This window comes from Myodes glareolus, chromosome 13 (genome assembly GCF_982192425.1).
Source record: "Myodes glareolus chromosome 13, mMyoGla1.1, whole genome shotgun sequence".
Taxonomy (NCBI): Eukaryota; Metazoa; Chordata; class Mammalia; order Rodentia; family Cricetidae; genus Myodes; species Myodes glareolus.
In genome coordinates, this window is record NC_142038.1 from 15,122,066 (window position 1) to 15,144,013 (window position 21,948).

Here is a 21,948-nt window from a genome sequence, read left to right on the forward strand (position 1 = left end):
TTGAATTGTTAAAGAAACATAATAACAATTTCAGTCTTTGGTTATAGTTTCCTATAGGGTGTTTAAGACCATGCCCGTGGTCAAAATTATCTGTTTTCTTTTTTAATATCAAGGCCAGTAGAGAATCAGATTCTTGGGTGTTACTTGGGTTTAGGGTAGTCTATCACTTCTTTTGCTAGTTGTTTTATCTGTAGAGAGTTAGTTAAAGGACTTGCTAGACCACAGCTTCATTTGGAAACACTGAGAATATTTATTCAAAAACTTCATACCTGTATATAATGTATTTTGGTCATGCTTAACCCCTCCCATTACTGTCTCTGATCCCCGCTGTCTCTCGTCAAACCCACTTTTCTCCCTTGTATTTTCCTTTTATTCCAAACCACTTTTGATAGGCTACAAAGAGATAAGCCAGAGTGACAGAGAGCACTCGAATGGGAAAAGTCTTCAGCTTTTGATCAACCACCACTCCCAATGCACAATCCAGCAGATGATGAAACACAGCTCGTCAGATCTACACAGGGTAAAGGAAGAGAGGTTCACTGGATCCAGCTTGTCAGCACCAGACTGCACAGCAAGCCTCCTGTCCAGTGTGCCCACCACAGTCCTTCTCTCTCTTCTGTAACCAGCACCATTTGCTGTCCCCTTCAGTGTTACAGAGGGACAAACGGATCGCATTGGTACACTGTCACGTGTGGTGAAGGGCCAGTGAAGAGGAGTTTAGGAAAATGCTATGTTTGGATGCAAACTGGACGGTTGTATTTCTAATGTCCTCCCATTTAGCTGAAAAGTATCTGAGAATAGTAATGTGAACTCAAAGTAAAATATGACTTTTTCCTATTCGCAGTGTATACGGTTTAGCTGCCTTAGTGCAGAGCAAGGAGAGGAGTGGCCATCTTCTGCGGTGCACCACGCCCGTCGGTGCTCTATGCGCCACTGTACAGTTTGTGAACCGGGCAAGGGGCTGGAGATTGAAACACACAAAGACTCACAGAGACACGGGTCATTCTTGAAGCCAGAATGCCCCAAGAATGCCCCCTTTATTGTGTTCAGGGGCAGCTTATATAGGGATAGCCATGCCCCAGCCAAACGCACCAGAAACCATTCCCCTGTCATCAGGAACTCCTGAGGGTCTCGTGCTCAGAGCAGCTGTAGGCACTCAGGTCAGGGGAAAACAAGTTGTTTACAAGAAATTCAGGATCTGGAGCCTTCACAGCTCCCAACAATCCTCTCTACCTACGCCTTGTTGAAAGTTACTAATACTGGCCGGTTTCTACTGCAGACGGATATGAGGCTGCTCCAAGATTCCTCTAGCAGCCCTACAGAAGACAGTGTGACGACAGTCTGTTAAAGATTGTACTGTCATTGAGACCTAAAATAGTATTATAGCCTTTGAGGTGCCTAAGATTGTGTCAGATTATATCTTGACCAACAAAAATGTATTCAGCATTGCTGTATGTATGGAGTTAGATATTGAAGATATAAAAGTAAATAAGGCAGAACTCTTGTCTTCAGAGGCTCATTCTTCAACAAGAAGTTGGTGATGGCTGAATTTTTCTAATAAATTAAAATTGTAAGGGAAAGGTATTAGTAGCTGCCTATTTAGAGAAAATAATGAATTGAGATTTGATATAGTTAATTATCTACTATCAATAATTTTGGCTAGTAAGAGTAAAGTTGCTGTGACTACATTCAGAAAACCTTTGTATGGCTGTATAATTTATCTAGACATGCAATTACTAGGTTACATGATTATATATTCTTAAATTTATGAGAAACTGCTAAACTATTACAAAGCCATTGTCCCCCTTTGCACTCACCTCTACAATGTAAGGATATGAACGTATGTGCACAGGTATCCACATCACAGAATATTCTGCCTCTATGTGTGTATACATACACACATAAAAACTGTCTGCATTTTGTTCTAAAATTTTGTTTCCATGCTTAGAAGTGATGTTGATCTACAGTTTCATTTCCCTTTTAATGTCTTGGAGCTGAGCCGGTTTCCGTTTTGCTCCTATTGCTTGACTCAGTCTACCTGCTTGGATGCCTGTTCTGAGCTTTTACCTTCTTCACCTTTGCTCCTCTTACTCTTGATGTCTACCTTCACATTTCTGGGACTTTTTGATAATTAGACTTCTGGTTGTAGTTCTCAAGACCTTTGGACTATTACACATCAATACAGAGAACTCAGAACCTGGCTTATTTTGACCTTTAATTCCACACTATGTAACAGTCATCACTTCTCAAGACCAGCGAACACATCTACTACAAGATAGACTATACAAGATAATCAGTACAACACCACCACCAACAGCAACACACAGCATCAGCAGCAACAGCAACTAACCCCAAACAATGGATGAAAACCAATGTCCTTAGCAGGATCGATCAATTAGAACATTATTAACTACCATTTTTTACCCTCTAAGGATTTTGAATCAATGTTTTTCCCTAATTTGCTCTTAAATCTTGATGCTCCCTTGATTCCTATTTGACATGCTTTCCTAAGCATCTCATCTAGCCACAGGTTTATGTGCCCACTATAACCTACCATCCCTAGGTCCACCTTTCCAGATCAGACTCTTCTCTGCAACCCCAAACCCATGTACTTTTATTGCCTACTATATACTCCTTGACTTCTTAGGTCTTCCAATCCGATGTTTTTAATATACTTTTCAGATGTTATCTTCCTGGTGTATCGCATTTCAGGGAAATGTTGTTTGGCTAAATGTTCATGCTGTCAAACTGCCTTAGAAATAATTATATTTATTTCTATAGGTTTGAGCTATGTTCAACCTTGGTGAGTAGAGTTTGTTATTGCAGAGGGCAGGGGTTAATACAGAGACTCGTAAGTGTTCAAACGCTAAGACTAGGAGACTGTGTGTGCTCAGCCAAAGATGGAATCTCTGTAGCAACAACTACCTGAAAGAACCGGGGAGCATCAGTAAGAGGGAGGGGGAAGAGCCGAAGAGCTGGAGGAAGGGGATGAGCTGTTGTAAAAGGGCAGCTTCTAGACACAGCAAAGCTGTTGCGCATGTGACGTCACAGAAGCTGTGGTTAAGTCACCCGACCGGGAGGGTTAAAAATTCCATCATGGACAGGGAGGGGCTCCAATGCTCTCCTCCAACTGAGGAGCTAATGGCTATTGATGACACTGAAAGAGGGAGAGCCAGATTTCTTTGGGTAGATGAAGTGGTTTGTATGAGATTGGCCCCCACAGGTCTGGTATTTCATGCCTAGCCATCAGGGAGTGGAAGTGTTTGGGAAGGATTAAGAGGTGTAGGTTTGACTGAATAGGCATAGCCTCTTTGTAAGAGCTGCATCAATAAGCAGACCAGTCTCTCTCTGCTTGGATTCTGTGGTTTAGGATGTAAAAACACTCAGCCTGTCTGCTTCCTGCCATGATGATCATGGACTGACCTTATAAAATAGTAAGCAAGCCCCCAATTTCATGCTTTCTTTTAGGAGTTGGCTTGGTCATGATGTCTCTTCACAGCAATGACATTATTATGTTGAACTGCCTTGGTAAATGGTTTCATACACATAGACATATGAATAGCAATAATTAGACATAGTGGGCTTATAAAAGGATGTAAAATTGTGAAGGAGATGGAAGATACATGGGGTAGCTGGATTCAGGGGAGAAGGAATGGACATGAACAAAATTTATTATATGCATGTATGGTAATTTTCATATAGCTAAAATGTTAATTTTAAAGCAATCATTATATAATAATAATAATAATTTTTTGTGTGTGGATGCACATGTGTGTGTGTTTAGGTCAGGAAACAACTTTTGCCGAGTCAAATCTCTCCTAGCATGTGTGTCTGGGTGTCAGACCCACACATGTTGTGAGGCTAGGTAACAATTTCTCTGAACTGCGGAGCTGTCTTCCTTGTTTCTGGAACTATTTTCTTACATATTCTTTTTCTTTTCTTTTTTCTTCTTTTCCCCATCTCTCCCTCTTTCCTTTCCACCCTCCTTTGCTCCCTTTCTCTCCACTTCTTCCCCTCCCTCCTTCATTTCATCCTTCTTTCTTTCTTCCCTTTCTCATTGTAATTGAGAACTTAGAACTTTGAACCTAGAACTTGTATATGCTAAGCAAACATTCTATCACTGAAACTTAACACATTTTCACCTTGGGATCAGTTTTAGGATCTGAACATACGATGCCAGCCATTCTCATACCTCTATTGCTGTCCAAATGCTGGTTACTTGGAATGACTTAGTGTCTCAGTTCTGTGGTTGTTATCTGTGCAGATATTGATTCTTTTCTGTTGGAGTTTTACTCCAGTTCTCAAGTCTCAGTGACCCTTGTGAAAGGTCAATCTGACAAGGAATGAAGTTCTCGGGGGAATGGAAGGATGACTATTGCTCTCACAAGGATGATGTGTTGTCGTGGGAGGCAGCATTCACGATGGGCATCATCTGGCCTTAAGAGGTGCATTTGCTACCACTCCTGAGCACCTTGGAGGAGGAGGATGCAATGCTATTGAACCTTTGCTGAGATTGCTTTCTCTCTGTGGGATGAAAAATGTTCAAATGTGAGACACTCCAAGTCAAAACTGGAAATAATAAAAAAAAACCACAGAGTAGTTTATGCTGTTTAAAAGCAAAAAAAAAAAAAAAAAAAAAAAACAAAACAAAACTGGATAAACGCTACAAGTGTGAATGCATCTCTAGAAAAAAAAAATATTTGTTGTAATTGTTTCAGTCTTCAAAACATATTCTGTGGCCAACTGAGAGCTGGATGATTAAGGGTATTATTTTCTGAATTTGATTTTAATCTGTAATGTGACAGCAAGTCTCTTTACTTAGATGGTTTTAAGTCTAGGGAGCGTCTCTGTTTTGGCTGGAGTCCTGGGACTCTAGAGCTGATGGAGAGGTGTTTACTTTCACTGAATGGCCTGAGGGGTAGACAGTGACAGCACTGAGCATGGCCACATAAACTCTGTCTGCATTGGGCTGAAATGCACATAGATCCTTCAGAAGGGAAAAGGAGAGGCACAGGGGTGAGGAGAGGGTGCTTGGGAAACAGCACAGGAACAAGGAAGACAAATATCCTAGAGAACTGGGCAGCAAAGAAGAAATTATTCTGTAGAGGAAAGTGTACCCTGCAGCTAGGCCTGCTGACTGGAAAGGGACAGGGGAACTATGGGACCTTTGTTATGTACCAACTGAATCTTACCAGTTGATAGCATTGTAGAGTTTTGGAAAGCTACCAGGCCCCTCTTTCCTCTTTATAAGCGCAGGGAATGAGCATAATCTTTATGGAGGTTTTTTTTTCTTTTTTCTTTTTTCTGACTTCACCTAGACTCAAAGATGTCTGTGGGAATAGCATGGCTCCATAAGGGGGCCATTCTCTAAAATTTGATAGGATGACCTCTAATGGGACCTTAACTCTTTCAAGTCTTTGCATAGATTAGGACTGTGATGGGTGGGGGAGCCATGAAGTTGAGAGAGTTAGTTCCAACAATGTCTGATGGATTAACTTCTCCCTCTAAAATTGGGATCTTGCTCTTATAGGAGAACTTGGTGATCTGGACACCTCTGCCTAGTGGCTAAACTTGGAATTTGATTTTTTTTCTTGCAAGGCTGTGAGTTTGGAATAATCCAGGGCAGACAAGAGAGTATAAGAGAGCACTTAGCCACCCCATAAACAGTGCAAGCTGCTTATCTGTCTTAGAAAATGGGAACTTTTTAAAGGAACAATTGTCTGTCTTTGAAGAAACTGTCAGTAGGGAAGCTTTTAAAAATAAGTTCCCTGCATAGTTCCTAATACTGCAGCAGAGTTCTGACACTGTTGTTCAGTAGCCTCTTCCGTTTGTACGAGCGCTGAAACTGGAAGCATTTCTTTTGTAGACGTGGAAAATAGTGTGTTTACCGTCCTATGCCTGCCAGCTACCTTGTGGGTGACAGCCCCAGGTGGTGAGCTGGTGGACTGCAGGTTAGGTGGGCTATGTGTCATGTGTGATGTATGAGAGACTTGTGATGCGTGGTGTGTTTGCGTTGCCAGGATCAGGGCTTTGAAAGTCATGGTGCTCAAGGGTTTAAAAGGATGCATAGGTGAGCAAGCCCTCTCCTTTCTCCATCCGCCTCCCTCTCATTTCCAGTTCTTTGGTGGGGGTCGTAGCTCCTGCTAGAGAAGCCTGCTGTGGAGCTCCTGCTGGAGGCTAGCAATGGTCCTAGACAACACATACCTCCTGTTTTGAGACACTGTATTTTTAAGGAAAATGAGGCAGAGATGTGAAACAGGAGAAAGGCCGCATCTCAGTGGGCTGAGGCTTCCCTGGAATGGAGGGCCTTTCGGGCAGACTTAGAACAGAGTTGAGGGTAGGGAAGGTGCAGGTGCTGGCTCTGGGCCATTTGCAGTTTTTCTCAGAACATACATGGGTGGGTCATTTCAGTAGGCTTTGAGTAAGCAGAACATCCTTTGACCAGGATTGGGAGAGTGAAGACAGACATCTTAGATCAAACCAAGTTTAGCCCAACAGCACTGGCTGTAGGAGCATGGCTAGAAGTTTCCAGGAAAATGCAGCAGGTCCAAGGACCAACTGTAGGTTGATCATTTGACTGAAATGATCTTTAACCTTGACTCCTTTGATAAAAGAGCTATTTCTAAAGACACGTTTCATAAGATTCTTGAGTAAAGGATGGACTTTCAAGATCCATTTTGGGAAGAACACCATTATCAAAGCTAGAGAAAGTGTTACTGCTATAGACCAAATGCCTCTGACACAAAATATGTGTGTTAAAGCCCAGCCCTTCAATGTTATTAGAAGGTAGAAACTGGAATGTGATTAAATCAGGAGATGGAGCCATGACTAAGGAGATCTCAGATTAGGTTAATTGGATTATTGGTGGGATTATTGCCCTTATGAGAGAGCCCAGATAACCTTTTGTCCCTTCTGCTCTATGGGAGCACAGAAGCAAAACAACGGAGCCACTAAAATGCCATGGGAGAAATCCAAATGAAAGGATATATAAACATGCCTTGCAGACTGGCAGGCAGTTTGGAAGATTCTATGAATAATAATTTCCTTCTTATGAAAAATTCCACGAAACTACAGAGGACAGATGAGCACAAAGAGCTAGGCATACACCACGATCTTCAGCAGGAAGAAGACGAACAAGTTTGTCTGTGAAATCTTTTGTTTACTCTGTGTCACATACAGTGCTTTTGTTGTGAGATGTGATAAGGAATGGGGACACTCTGGACTTGGGAAAGGTAGGGAGAGTTTGGGGAAGACAGAGCCAATGGCCCTGAGAATATGCACACTGTAAAACAGCTTAGAATGAAATGATACTTCTTTTCTGGAGTAGTATGTATAATGTTTTTCTAATTTACTCCTTTGGAATGGAACCTTGGGTCAAAGAGGCAGGTCTTGTACAAGCTGGATACACAAGACGTCAAGGCTAGAAGGACATTGATAGTATGGGTGAGTGGACAGGTTAATTAATGGAGCTCCTGGCAGTTGGAAGGAGTGTGAATCCAGGAGGTGGGCAACATACTGAAAGAAGAAAGCCATATAGTGGGTCTATGGAGAAGAAGGGAGGGAAGAGAGAAAGGGCAGGGAGCAGCTTAGATGGGCATAGCAGAGTCTGGCATTTTGCAGAAGGTCTGGGTGGTAGCATGCTCCCTGCTGAGGCTGTGAATGGGTTCTTCAGGGTGGTCAACCTCTTTGGAGAAGATAACATTGGGATTCTGTGGACACTGGCTGCCTGGGGTGATAGTGGGAAGGAAGCTAGCCTAGAAAGAATATCAGGAAAGAAAAAGTCTCCTCCATTTGACATGGATTCGACTATGCTCCTCCTATACGACACATTGAAGCTTTAATCACTGTTTCCACACACGTGACTTACTTGGTAATTTCAAATGCAATATATTAAAGGTCGGCCTTCTGGAGTAGTGTTGGCTCTTAATCCCATGTGACTGCTGTCCTTCTAAGAGAAAATGTCAGGTGAAGATACAGAGAGACACAGAGGTGGTCATGTGACGGCAGGGATGAAGCAGGAGGTATAATGCATCTAGGATATGTCAAGGATAGCTGGCAATCATTGAAGCTGGGAAAAGGCAAGTCTTCCCTACAGACTTTAGAAGCAACATGGACCTATAGGGCCTTGAACCTGAGCCTCTAGAACTATGATAACACACATTTCTTACTATTTTAAGACAATCGTTTGTGGAACTTCGTTGCAGCAGTCTTCTTGGGTCAAGCCTACCCCATTGCAAAGCTCCTCCCATTGGTCCTCCCTGGTCCTCAGTCATACTGATCGCTGCCTTCTTTCTCAGTTTTCCAGCAATATTTAAGGTCTGTGCCTAACTTCAGCATGGGATTCCAGTGTGTCTTCAGATTTCCTTTAACCTCATTAATGATCTGACTTCACCTAAGGGGTAAGCATCTGCATCCCTGAGTTTCTCACCCTGCCTAAGGCAATGAGTGTTCAGCATCTCTGCGCCTTGCTTGCTTCTTGAGAACATCTTTCTGGCAGTCATGCAATATACATTAAACTTGAGCTCCTCATGTAGGTCACTTGGAAGGTACCTTTTCTGGGGCACCACTATCCTGTTCAGGTTTGAATGCTGATAGGTTCTCCTGGCTCATTAGAAAACTTATAAAGTGCATATAATTTAAAAATGAATGATGCTATTTTTAAAAATTTTGAATATAAAAATATGCTGCTTTGAGGAAAGCCCACTACAGAACTGATTAAATGAAAAAGGGAGAAAAAAGAATCTTTTATTAACCCAAGAATTTAAAAAATTCCATGACTTTTCCTTGTAGTACACCAGCTTTTATTTTTAGAAAACTTGTATGAATACTGAATTTATACACTTTCTGGGTGGATGTATACTGAATAAAAGTGAGGTACATTAACAATGAGAGTGGATAAAACAAAATAGTGAGGAATCAAAAACCACTGCAGAAGAGGGCTTTATAAATGGATACGTGGACATTAATGTAGATAAAATTCTGGGAGTTTCTGTGATAAAATGGTCATAGTGACTGTGGAGGAGGGGGACTGGGAATCAAGAAGCCAGCAGGAAGATAGAGAAGAATATTCCACAACTTTTATTATTTTGTATCACGTATTATTTTAAAACCCACATGCAGTTATGAGAGGGAGAGAACAGAAAGGAGGACGGGTCAAAGAAAAGAACAAGAAGAGGAGGGAATCAAAGGACAAGATAGATAAAGGTTGTTGAGCTGTAGAACAATTGGAGAGCAAATGTGAGGTCATCAAAGGGTTAATGGTCGAGGCTCGGACCAGAGGTGTCAGCTGGCTCCTGAATGCAGGCAGGGAGAAGTGTACAATTGTACACACACACACACACACTCACTCACAATTATCGAATGTTCAGGTCTTCTGTGCTGCTGCAAAAGGTCATATTCTCATTTGGCTTTCCTGAAAACATGACAATGTAAATCCTATGACAACCCAAACTGCCCAAGAAGGATTTCTCTGTTGGCTTGATTGCATCATATCTGTTTCCCAATTCTTCTTTACAGGAAGACCTCCATCAACTGGCCAGTTTGAATACTATGGGCAACTTTTTAGAGATCCTCTCCCTGCCATCACTCCGTCACCCTACTTATGCCTTTCTCTTATTATGTAAAGGGTTACACACAGCCAATTGCATGCTAGCCATTTAGGAGATAGAAGGGAGGATAGAAGCAATGAGCTGTAATCCTCAGTCATTTGTGAGTCAGGAACAGAATTTACCTAGGGCCAAGAATGCTGAAAAGCTTAGACACCAGCTAAGTGTCACAGCTGCTGCCGAGCTTTAAGGCTCCTAAAAGGTTCTACTCAAGTGTTCCGCTACACTATTGAAGGTTGACATCACGTGGCATGTCACACTGTATCAGAGTGATGGGCAGAACAGAGAATCTTGGTGAGAAAGTTGTAGAGAAGTGGTATGTGCCGTTCAGGGAGCATCAGAACTGTGTCATTGACAAGATTTCCTTGAGAAAGCCAGTAACTTCAATGAACTGGACAACTTCATTCAAGATAGTTTTCAGTGCCCCAATGATCAGTGATTTTTAATATTCTGTTACATTCACCACAACTAGCATAATTCCTGACACATTGTAGACATAACAAAAATTCATTTTGAATTAGTGCACTGTCTCATTGGATGGAGACATTCAATCTCTGTCTCTGATTTTACAACCCAACTGAATACATTCTGAAGAATTAATATGAAAGCAGGAGTAAAGGCCTATAGGAATGCAATGAAGGGGCTGCTGAACCCATCTTCTGTTGTATGTGCAATGCCTGGAAGATAAAAGGAACTAGAATTGGCTCCATGCTTTCTCAGCCCCACTGCGATGACAGACTTCCCACATGAGGTGGCGTGGTCCTTTGGGGGGAAAGCATTTAGTTTTGGGGAAGGTGGATGATAAATAATGGTGCTGCATGTTCTGAAATAGCTTATGGGAAAAAAGAGTACCAGCTGGGGCCTGAAACAGCCCAGAATCAAGAGCATGTGCCGAAAGGCAAGAAATTGGCAAGCCTGGCATGAGCACATGTGGCAGAAACATGGACCCAGATGCACCGAGAGTCACAAGGCAGTGGGGCTGGCCAGCACCCTCACTGCTGACTCCAAAGCAGCTGAAGCAAACACTCTTCTTGAGCTGGTGGTCTGAAGACACTATTGCCATAGACTCTTTGCAATATAGTCCGCTAAGGTTCAGGTACCAATGTTCTCTTAACTGGATGGGGATTTTAGGAGTTGCCCATCCTTCCTGCTCCTGGGGAATGTACATGTAGAACCTTCTGAATCTGTGGAAAGCAAGCTTTCTCTCATCTTAGGCTCTCCTCAGAGACTATTGGAACCATACCTTGAAGAAATCTGTCACCTTGTCTAACCTCTTTGTATAAATGATGGCACTCATGTGCAAAGAAAGATCATGACTTTCCCAGGGACACACCCACAACAAGTAGGAACAGCACTGAAGACCCAGGGACTGCTGTTTGTAATTTCACGAGTTTTGGTGACCTTACAATAGTCCTTGAAAGGTTCTTTTTTTGAGGTCTAGGGTGAGCATGGAAACCATGTGACACCAACAGTCTACTGTAAACTAGCCTTTGGGGGCCCGTGGCTGAGTAATAAATCAACTATAGTCTCCTTGGGCCATTTTATTTGCTTTTCTTCTTTCTCAAGAGTCCATTTTTCTCTCATTCCCCTCCTGCCTCATGTCATCTCTGGTGTCTGAATACCTACTCTATATTTTGCCTGGCTCGTCCTTAAAATCCCAGGCTCATCCTTCCCTTAAAATGTTCAGAATCCATAACATCACCTCTTCCTCTGCAGCTCGGCCACTGGCTCTATCAAATCAAAAGCTGTTCACATAGATGAAACACATAAAGAGAAACACACACACACACACACACACACACACACACAGTTCACACTCACACAGTATGAGTGAGGAACACAAAGCACACTTGCAGCAAAGACCAGAAGCTCTAGTCACCTCCCAAAGAGTCATTCCTCACTCATACTAGTGGCTGAGATGAGTGCATGTTGAAGAATGTGAGGCTGTCAGGGGGACTTCTATTTCTAGTGTTTTCTAACACAAGACCTCACCTCCCTCCCTTTCTCCTTCCCTCCCTCCCTCCCTCCCTCCCTCCCTCCCTCCCTCCTTCTCTTCCTTCCTCTTCCTCCCCCCTTTCTTCTTTCCATAAAAGGTCTGGCAGTAAATATTTTAGGCTTGCAGGCTATATGATCTCTGTTACTCAACTCTGCCTACCATCACAAAATATACCCATAAGCAACACAGAAATGAGTATGTGTGACTGTGTCCCCCCCAAATTTTATGGGCCCAGAAATTGGAATCTCACACTATTTCTCATGGACTAGATGATGTTGCTATTCATCTTTCGCTTTTTACAAATGGTTTGGGGCTAAGGCTATAGCTCAAGAGCTGAACTGCCTGCTGTATGAGCATGGGGACCAGATTCCTCAATCCAGCACTTAAAACCCCAGTGCTCACAGTCCCAGGACTCACGGACTGTGACCTGCCCCGCCGGAAAAGGTACTGAGCCATGTGGCTAACATATACTAGAATAACGGGCTAATATAAGTTATAAGAGTTAATGTTATAAGTTATAAGTTATAAGAGTTAAGTTATAAGAGTTAACTAATGGACCAATCAGTTTATCATTAATATAGACCCCTGTGTGATTTCTTTGGGGCTAAATGACTGTGGGACTTGATGGGAGGACAGAAACCAGGCAGGACAGAAAACCCCAGACAACAACAGTCTAGCACTCACAATCACAGCATGCACAATACAGCTCTCACAATCCCAGCACGAGCAATACAACACTCACAGTCCCAGTGATGACAACACAGCGCTCTCCATCTCATCATTCCAATCCCAGTGCTCACAATCTCAGTGCTCACAACCTCAGTGCTCACCATCCCAGCACCCACGCTATGCCAGGCAGGCAGGCGTGAGGCAGAGGCAGTAGATCCTCCGAGCAAGCTGGATGACTAGTCTGGCCTAAATTGGTAAACTCTGGGCCCACTCTGCCTCCATAAACAAAGGGAAGAGTGACCTAGGAAGACACCCAGGGCCAATCTCTGGCTGTTGCACTCATATGCACATGCATGATTGTGCACTTACATGTCTCCACATGCATGCAAAAACATGAAAGATCATCCCACACACAAACATGAGAAAATAACAAAAATATGGAAACTATATCTTTCAATTCATTTTCATGTCTCAAAACAAACAAACAAACAAACAAACAAACACACACACACCAGGTAGAGAACCAATTGGGCCTGGAGTATGCTAATTTTGGATTTGGGCAACAGCAGCAGCATCCCAGGCTCTAATCTCTTCAGGGTTCTAAGGAAAGTTGTTTCTATCTTAGTTTCTGTGGGCCAATCAAGAGGAGCAAATGCAGTTTTTAGTGTGAACAGAGATTCTATTGTCCATTTAGGGAAAATGTTTTATGTTACCTTGTATATTATGGTCTTTTAATCTTGGTAAATGGCTAGGTTGGTGGGAGCTGAGCATCGTGGAGAGAGAGGGTGACTCTCTGGAGGTCTGTGTGAGGATAGTCACGGCCCATGGTGTGGAATTCATAACCCTGGTTTTCCCCTGCTGACTGAGTGGCCTGCAGTCTCCGTGTTCTTATCATCTGAAAACTGGGTGCTGATCCTGACTTTGCAGAGGAAGGGTAAGCCAACAACGTGCTTGGTAGACTTCCCTATCTGATGGGAAACAAGCATCAAGTCACAGATGACTTCAAGGTCCCTCCCCCATTTGTAAAACTTGAAAAGCATTTTCATGTCCCCTCGGATACTCATCAATTCTGGGGGAGTCACCTTCCATGCTTTAGAGTTTGAAATTTCAATTTCTTGGCTTTTAAAGCTAAGTTTCAGCAGCCTCGACCTGATGTGCTAGACAAGGAGGGAATAGTTCAGATTGCTGTAAGGTTTCCTACTTATGCTCCAGTCCAGTGTGGCTTTACCTGGGAGTGGACAGGTGCCTGAACTTAAAGAGAATGGGGCTGTCTGTGTGCAGAAGTGGGAAGTGCAGACTGGGTAGATCCCGGCAGAACCAGGAAACGATGAGAGAAGGTGCCCAAGGAGCACAGTAAGAACTACTAGGTATGTTTTAGAAATAGCGAGAAGCCTGAGAATCAGGGTCAAGGAAAAGTATAGACTGCATTTCATAGCACCAGGCTCCATGCAAGGGCTTTACTAGGTGTTTATAACAATCCCACAGTGGCCTTGGCCATTGGTCCTTTTACAGAAAAGGAAAAAGTTCATAAACCTTAACCCATGATGGCTCATGTAACAAATATGATGTTCCATCTACTGATCTGTAAAGGCTCATGAAGGAGACTAAATATGAATGGTCCCTATAAGCTCATATATTTGAATGCTTAGTCATCAGGGAGTGGTACTACTTGAGAAGGATTAGAAGGTGTGGCCTTACTGGAGTAGGTGTGGCCTTGTTGGAAGAAATGTATCAATGGGTGTAGAGTTTAAGGTTTCAAAAGCCTATACCAGGTCAAGTTTCTCACCCCCTGCCTTCTGTCTGAACCTCAGGATGTGGCTTTCAGCTACTTCTCCAGCACCAAACCTGCCTCTGCTGTGCTCCCCATAGTGATAGTAATAGCTTTACCTCTGAAACTGTAAGCAAGCCCTCAATTAAATGTTTCCTTTTATGAGAATTTCATTGGTCATGGTGTATCTTCACAACAACAGAACAGAGACTGGAGCATTGCTGTGACTGGCTTGACCATGTTGTCGTTGGAAGAATACTGAAGACTTTGAGACTTGAGACTAGAAAAGTTGTTGAATGCTTTAAGTGGGCATACAAGAAAGGGGTCGTGAAATCGTTCTCCATGGATAAGAAAAGCTACTAAGACCAGGTGTATGTAAGGGGTGTCCCTACATGGAGGCCCAGAGGGGCCATTTCATAAGGCTGTGAAAGTAAAGCCTGGAATGTGTTGGAGATATAGTAGCACTATTTGGAAAGGATTAGAAGGTGTGACTCTTATTGGAGGAAGTGAGTCAATGTGGATGGGCTTTGAGGTTTCAAAAGTCCATCCTAGGCCCAGTTTCTCACTTCCTGCCTGCTATCTGCAGTTCAGACTATAGAACACTCAGCTACTGCAGCACCATGGTGACAGTGGACTAAACCTCTGAAACTTTTTCTCACTTCTGAAATTTCTTTTATAACGTTGTCTTCATTATTGTGTCTGCCTGCATGCTGCCATGCTCCCCATCATGGTGACAGTGAACTAAACCTCTGAAACTTTCTTTTACTTCTAAGATGTTGGAGATGCCAGGGCTATGGGACACCTGCTGAGGAAGCTGCTGACAGGCTGTGGAACCAGCCCAAAAGAGAGAAATGTGTTTTCAGTCGACAAAGCTGAAAGGAGTTGGAGATCTGAAGAACATTTTTACAACAGTCATGGAGATGTAGCATTTGGAGTTTGTTCTGCTGTGTTTCTTTAGTTTTGCTTTGGTTCAGTATTTCCCCACTTTTCTTCTCCCTTTCCTCCCTTCTGGAACAGTAATGCATACTCTGTGCCAATGTATGTTGAAAGTGTGCACTCTATTTTAATTTGATTTTATATGGGATTATAGTTAAGAGATTGCCTTGAGTCTCGGAAGAGACTTTGGACTTTTAAACAATGTGAAACTGTAATAGACTATGGGGACTTGTGAAGTTGGGCTGGATAAAATTCTACATTATGATATGGCTACAAGCCCATGAGAGCCAGGGAATGGAATGTGGTGGTTTGAATAAGAATGTCTCCCAGAGGGGCATTTATTTGAATGCACTGTCATCAGGGAGTAGCACTATTTGGAAAGGATTAGAAGGTGTGGCCCTTGTTGGAGGAAGTGAGTCACTGTAGGTGGGCTTTGAGGTTTCAAAAGTCGATCCTAGGCCCAGTTTCTCACTTCCTGCCTACTATCTACAGTTCAGACTATAGAACACTCAGCTACTGCAGCACCATGTCTGCCTGCATGCTGCCATGCTCTCCACCATGGTGACAGTGGACTAAACCTCTGAAACTTTTTCTCACTTCTGAAATTTCTTTTATAACGTTGTCTTCATTATTGTGTCTCTTCATCGCAATAGAACAGTGACTAAGACAGGCCAATTCAGAGAAGCTAGATAGGAAGATTTTGGGAGCGGCATCCTGTAAGCACTTGGGGTTGGACTGCGAGCATGGGCTCCTCTTAAAGGCAGTGGAGACACATTAGATGTTTTCAGTTTGGGGGTTTTATAACCAGGTGAGAAGGAAGCTTTTACCCAGCAGCTGCCAACTGCTCCATACACCTTTAACATTCCGAACTCCGCTTTCGTTCCTTTTAATCCTGTGTGTTTATAGAATTGTACTATTTCTCCAAAGAGAACAGGAAGGCAGAGTGTTGAAGCCTCCACTGGTCTACCCTGGAACTTAGCAATGGAACTGCAATGAATGGGAAGTTTCTTTCTCTCTGGCTGCTGGCAGAACCCAGAGCAGAGCAGGGTGTGCTAACACGTCTTCAGCAATATCGAACAATCATGCCCAAGTTAACATTGTAAGCATTCATTTTGAACTTTTCCCTCTCTTTCTCAGTCCGGTTTCATGCCCGCAGGTCATAAACTAACTTCAGGGCTGGAACCGTATGAGTTCACCATCAATTTTCTCGCTGTTAAGGGATAGAAGTGAGTCATCCACATTGCTCTATTATTGCCTGTGATATATTTAACGTGAAATAGACACACAGGACAGGACCTGACGGGGCTGTCTCCGGTCTCACCTCCCACATGGTGTTTATACCTCGTCATTTGTCTTTCAGCAGCTGCATAGCCAGCCCCTTGCGCAAGCATCTCAGGTGCCTGCCTAATTAGCTTGGATGCACCTTGGCTCCATCCACCTGTCCTTTTCACACCATCAGCCTATTGAGTTGTAGATTCCCTTGGCATTGGATCCTGCTCTGCTAAGGTGACCCCAGGGAACATTTTAAGTAGGTAAAAGCCTGTTAACAATGTGCCTGTCTTTCCCATGCCTTCCAGCTGACCTCTGACTAGCCAAGGATGCCAAATAACGACTAGGGGAAATTAGCCAATCCGTGGCCAACTTCTGCTCTATTAAAGCTTGTCACTTTTTAAATGTTCACTATGGAGTATTGTTTTCAGGTAGGTGACCACACGACATAATAAATTAATAAAAAATGTAATTTCTTCTAATCAAGAGATGATTGGGTGCTCTGGTCATCCAAGGTAACATAATGCAAAACCCTTTACTCCTCCACTCCGCTTTACACACCCTTGGCACAGTATAGACCCTTTATCTTCTCTTCTTACAGAGAAGTCCCAGAGCTTCAGATTGAGGAAGTCAGGAACAATGTTCAGTTTCTGTATCTCGATAAAGCTTCAGCTAACGCCCTGTCCTCCTACTCTGGATAAGAAATACTCTTCCGCAATTGTCGTGCAGCTGTGAAGGCACACTGTGGAACCCAGTCCCCACCAACCAAATGTGGCAGTTTAAATGTCCATGCACCAGCACACATGTGTGCAGACATCCATAGGAACCCATACCCGCACCCTCCCTCCCCACGATACACTTGCTCTCTACTGCTAGGCTTTGGGAGTGCTTTCATATTCATTGACTGGCATGATGCTCATTCTAAGGGGGAAAGTAGATCAGGAAAGGAAACATCATTTCCATCCGAGTGTGGGAGCACGGGCATTCATTAAGAGCATCACAGCAACACAAACAATAAGCAGCCATAAGAAGAATGTAGTAAGGCAGTGAGCAGTTCTCAACCTTCCTAATGCTGAGACCCTTTAATACAGTCCCTCATGTTGTGGTGACCTCCAACCATACAATTATTTTCATTGTTACTTCATTATTTTCTACTGTTATAAACCATAATGCAACTATCTGATCTGTGGGATATCTGATATGCGGCCCCCGTGAAAGTGTCATTTAACCCCGCCAAGGGTCACGACCCACCGGTTGAGACCCAATGTACTAGAGGTAGAGCTGTTGATTTGGAGGGAATTTCTCTAAGGCAATGTTACCTGAAAAAAGCAATCAGGGAATATGTAGGCAGCAGTGGGTGTCTATGGGTGTGGAGAGTGTGGAAGAGGAAAAAGGGGACTCTATGCATGGCCTGACAACAGGTTTTCAGTTACATAAAATCATGCCTGCTTGTGCTTGATAATAGAGAGGATAAAAAGAGTGGGAACAACTTAACAAACTGCTGATCAGTCATGGAGTGAATGGACTAAAACCTGAATTTAGGATATTTCTGATCCCAACTTTTTTTTTTTTTTTTTTTTTTTTTTTTTAGATTGCATTAAAGGATTCTTTTTTTTTTTTGTAATTTTATTAAATTATAAAAAGTTTCCATTTACGCCCCTCCTCCCAACGCCCTCCCACTCCCCCCCTCCCTCTCCTCCTCCCTCTTTGTCCCCTAGGGAAGTCAGGGTCTCCTGCCCTGATCCCAACTTTGAGTGAGCAGCGCTAGCAGCCAAGGGCCCAGAGGGCATTAACACCTTGGTTCTGTCACTGGGTGGCCTGATGTCCTCGCTGCCAGTGCAGGGAAGATGATGGTGACACTCCGAGAACTGTTGGCATTGCTGAACGAGCTAATAATTTCAGATAATTGCACCTGGCACTAGCACTGGTAACTCTGCATTCAGGGTCACTCACTTGTGTGCAGTGCACCGGGGAGAAGTAGATACTGCCTCTGCTGCTTTACCTGTTAGCAGGCTCAAATCAGTATAAGGGAAACTGTGTGCATTTGGTAGGGGCCTGAAAAAAAGGAAATGGGAAAAGACACTTTGGGGAGTCCCTCTTAGTGAAATAAAGGCAAACATGGAAACCACTTTACGTACAAATACATTTATGGCTGCATTTTCATAGCGGCCTCTTATCTCCTTATTGGGGGGGGTTAGTTAGGCTTGCAGCTAAATATCTATTTGGTGCACATCATAAAATCATTCAGTTGCTTAAGGTAACAGGGATGTTAAATAATCATGCATAAATATAGAATTGAAAATTACATGTGTTGTGACTACACTAAAGTTACATGGACATGACTAGAATGATTTAAAGACTTGTCACAGAAACATATTTGTGAGTAGGGGGTACACGCACATTTTCATGTGGGCACTCTCGCATGTGCGTGCATGTGACTGTGTAGACCAGATGTTAACACTAGGTGTCTTCCCCCATCCTTCTCTGTCTTATTTTTTGAGGAAGGCATCTCACTGAGCCTGGAACTCAAGTTATTCTGTGAAATTTGCTGGCCAGTGAGCTCCAGGGATTTCCTTGTTCCCAGAGATTACATGAGTACCGGGAATCTGAACACAGGTCCGCATGCTTGCACAGTGGCAAGTTACTTAACAGGGTGTCTCCCAGCTGCCTTTACAGTCAAGCAGCTAGAGACTGATGGGAGATGATGGCTCACTTATCTGTGGCTGTCTACTGTTGGTTGTTCTGCGGAGGGCAGGCCTCCCTTGATGTATGTATCAGTCTTATTTGGGCTTACAAATGGAAGTTGGAGACAGTGCATTGGGCTGTGTGTCTTTTTCATGAGCCACTACATCTCTGGAATGTGTATCTACAGAAAGACATCCATCTGTTTAAGGGAAGTTTTTTCCTAGATTTGTGGAGTGGCCAGGTAAGGAATGGAGTGAGTGGAAAGAAGATGTTTAGTGTCTAACACTCTTTTTCTTTTGTGCACAATAAAGCACCAAATATAATCAGTTCACAATCCCGTTACTGGCATCAGCAGTCTAAATGACCCTGACTAGGTCACATCTTGAGTACATTTAGTTGTTATTTTTCTATTTCTAAAAATTTATTTTGCTAAGCCTGAAAAGTTAAAATGCTTCCTTGTGTTTACATACATATTTCATTTTGGCTGAGCCCTACCCTGCTCCTGTCCTCCTCGATCCCCCTGACCCTCCTTTATGATGCACCTTTCACTATCAGTATTCTGTCTTCCCCTTTAATATCTCATGTGTGTTCTATTCTTCCTCACCCCACCCCTTCTTAAACCATATTGTTCCCTTTCTTGTGGTCCTTTTCAGGCATTCTTATTCTTTCTGTGTTTAATAAATTTTCAACGGCAGGCATTTCAATTAAGTCGATTCATACAGTTTATGGCTTCATGTATGAGTCTCAATTTATCTCATAGGTTTTAGTAAATCCTTCCATTTTTTTTTACGTGTAGGTAACATGCCACTGCAAGGGAAAATACTCCTGTCTCTATTGTTAGCAGTCAGGTGCCTTTTGTCTGACATATAGGACACATACGTATTTGTTTCTGGAAAACAGTTTTTTTGTTGATGTTATTTAAATAACTCTCTTATAGGCAGCCACAGTCAATTCAAAGATTTTTCTTTTAAAAATGTATCCACATTTGCTCTATACCATGCAAGTAACCCCAGTTCAAATTAGCCGGATTATCAACTTCTAGTCTCTCCTCATTCCAGTCTATTCTCTGTTCATTGACATGACTCAGCTTCTTGAAGGACAATCCCAATAGTCTGACTCCTGTGTAGTTTCCCATTGATTATAATTCATTCAACACTGTACCGTGAATGCCTATTACACAGGGGCAAAGGTGTGCAGCACTAGCTAGCATCAGCTTTGAACAGCATAAATGCAATTCCTATTCTCATGAACTTCAACCTCTTAGATAAATAATCACTTCAAACTCTGGTTCCCCTTAAGTGGTGATACTTCCTGTCCACTTTCCTAAGGGAATTTTGGGGACATTTCTTGAACTTAGTCCTGTAGTGATGGGTGATACCAGCCTTGACTCTTGACTCCTGGGTGGCTCAGTATTTGATGTATTCTAGCCATACCTCACAGGCTCCAACATTTCTAGATCTTTATGTGCAAAGAATGTTAACTTTCAAAGATGAAAGAGTCATCTAATTTTTTTCCCCCAGGGACTTTGGGTTTATCTTATGTCAGATAAAAAGTCATTACTGTGTTTTAAGCAGGGACATTTAACATTCAGTGTTAATTAAAATTATTTTAGAGATCAATACACAGAACATACAGTTCCAGGGACCACTGATCCTATAGGAATGAAGGTGAATAGTGTATCTTGCAGAACAGGGCACCATGGTGGAATGCCTCTAATCCCACCTTAGGTACACTGACCCATAAGGAGGATTCTTAAAGTGGTCCTGTCATTCTTTTGTTCTTTAGCCCTTGCTGGCTGGCTGAATAAATTCACAATTATTAGAATAACAACAACACAACAACAACAACAAAAATCTAAAATATGGAAAAGCTAAATAGAAATACTTTTTTGTAGTCCAGGAAAAGATAATGATTACACTGAGGGTGAGGGTAGCAGAAGATAAAATGCAGAGACTGAGGCTTATGTTAGAAATGGAACCTACAGGGTTGGATAGACACACGGAGGAATGGAAGGACCAGCAATGACTTGTGGTTTCCTGGCACAAGCCACTGAGAGGATGAAAGGGTCAGTGGCTAAGATGGGAAAACTGGAAGGCTTGGGACTAAGAACACCAAGAGGCCAGTTTTAGATTTGTTAACTTTCCTAAGACATCCAAGTGTAGAGTGTAGAGGGGGGTCGAAAATTTTCATCAAAAGTCCTTGGCTGGAGTTGAATTTTTGGCACTTTCAAGGCCGTGGGCTATCTGAGATTGCCAAGAGAGAAAGGATAAACGAGGAGTGAAGAAAACTGAGGTCCCAGCCCCAATTAACTCCAATAATGTTCAGATGGGAGGACAGCCAGCCAAACACACAGAGAAGAAACAGCCAGGGAAGCAGAAGGGAAGCCAGGAAAAATGAGATGTGGAGCCACAAAGCCACGAGCAGCCAGGATTTCAGGAGAAAGGACACAGCTGCGTGTAATGATGAGCGGGCTCCTCAGATTGCATCTGTGGGTGATTGTTGATGTGCTGAATGGTGGCAGGTTTTCTGGTGTGTAGGCAGTAGGTGCTAGACTTGAACAAGTTGAGGGATGAGGGAGAAGATGGGGAGACAAGGAACACAGAAAATTCTTTTGTGTGGTGGGGTTGTCAAGTGAAGAAGAGCAATGGGGAAATTGCTGCCCTGAAAGGTTTTCAGTACTCTGTTTTTATTGTAAGATGAGAGAGAAGAGAGCTTGTTTGGATGCAGATAGGAAGCAGAGTGAAGAGGTTGAAGAGTGTTGATGTTAACAGTTGCCAAGAAGCTGGTTATGTGGAGGCGGACTGGGGCTTTGATGGTGGGAGAGAAAGGAGTTAAGGTGATGAGTTGAGGCAGCCAGGCAAGGTCTTACTGTTGATTGGATGCAGACATCTTCTGTGGTCTTCTGGGCTGAATGTGATCTGATGAAGTGCGAGGTGAAGGTCTTGGGAAACCTATGTGTCTTCTAGTTTCTCTCTCTCTCCTCTCTCTCTCTCTCTCTCTCTCTCTCTCTCTCTCTCTCT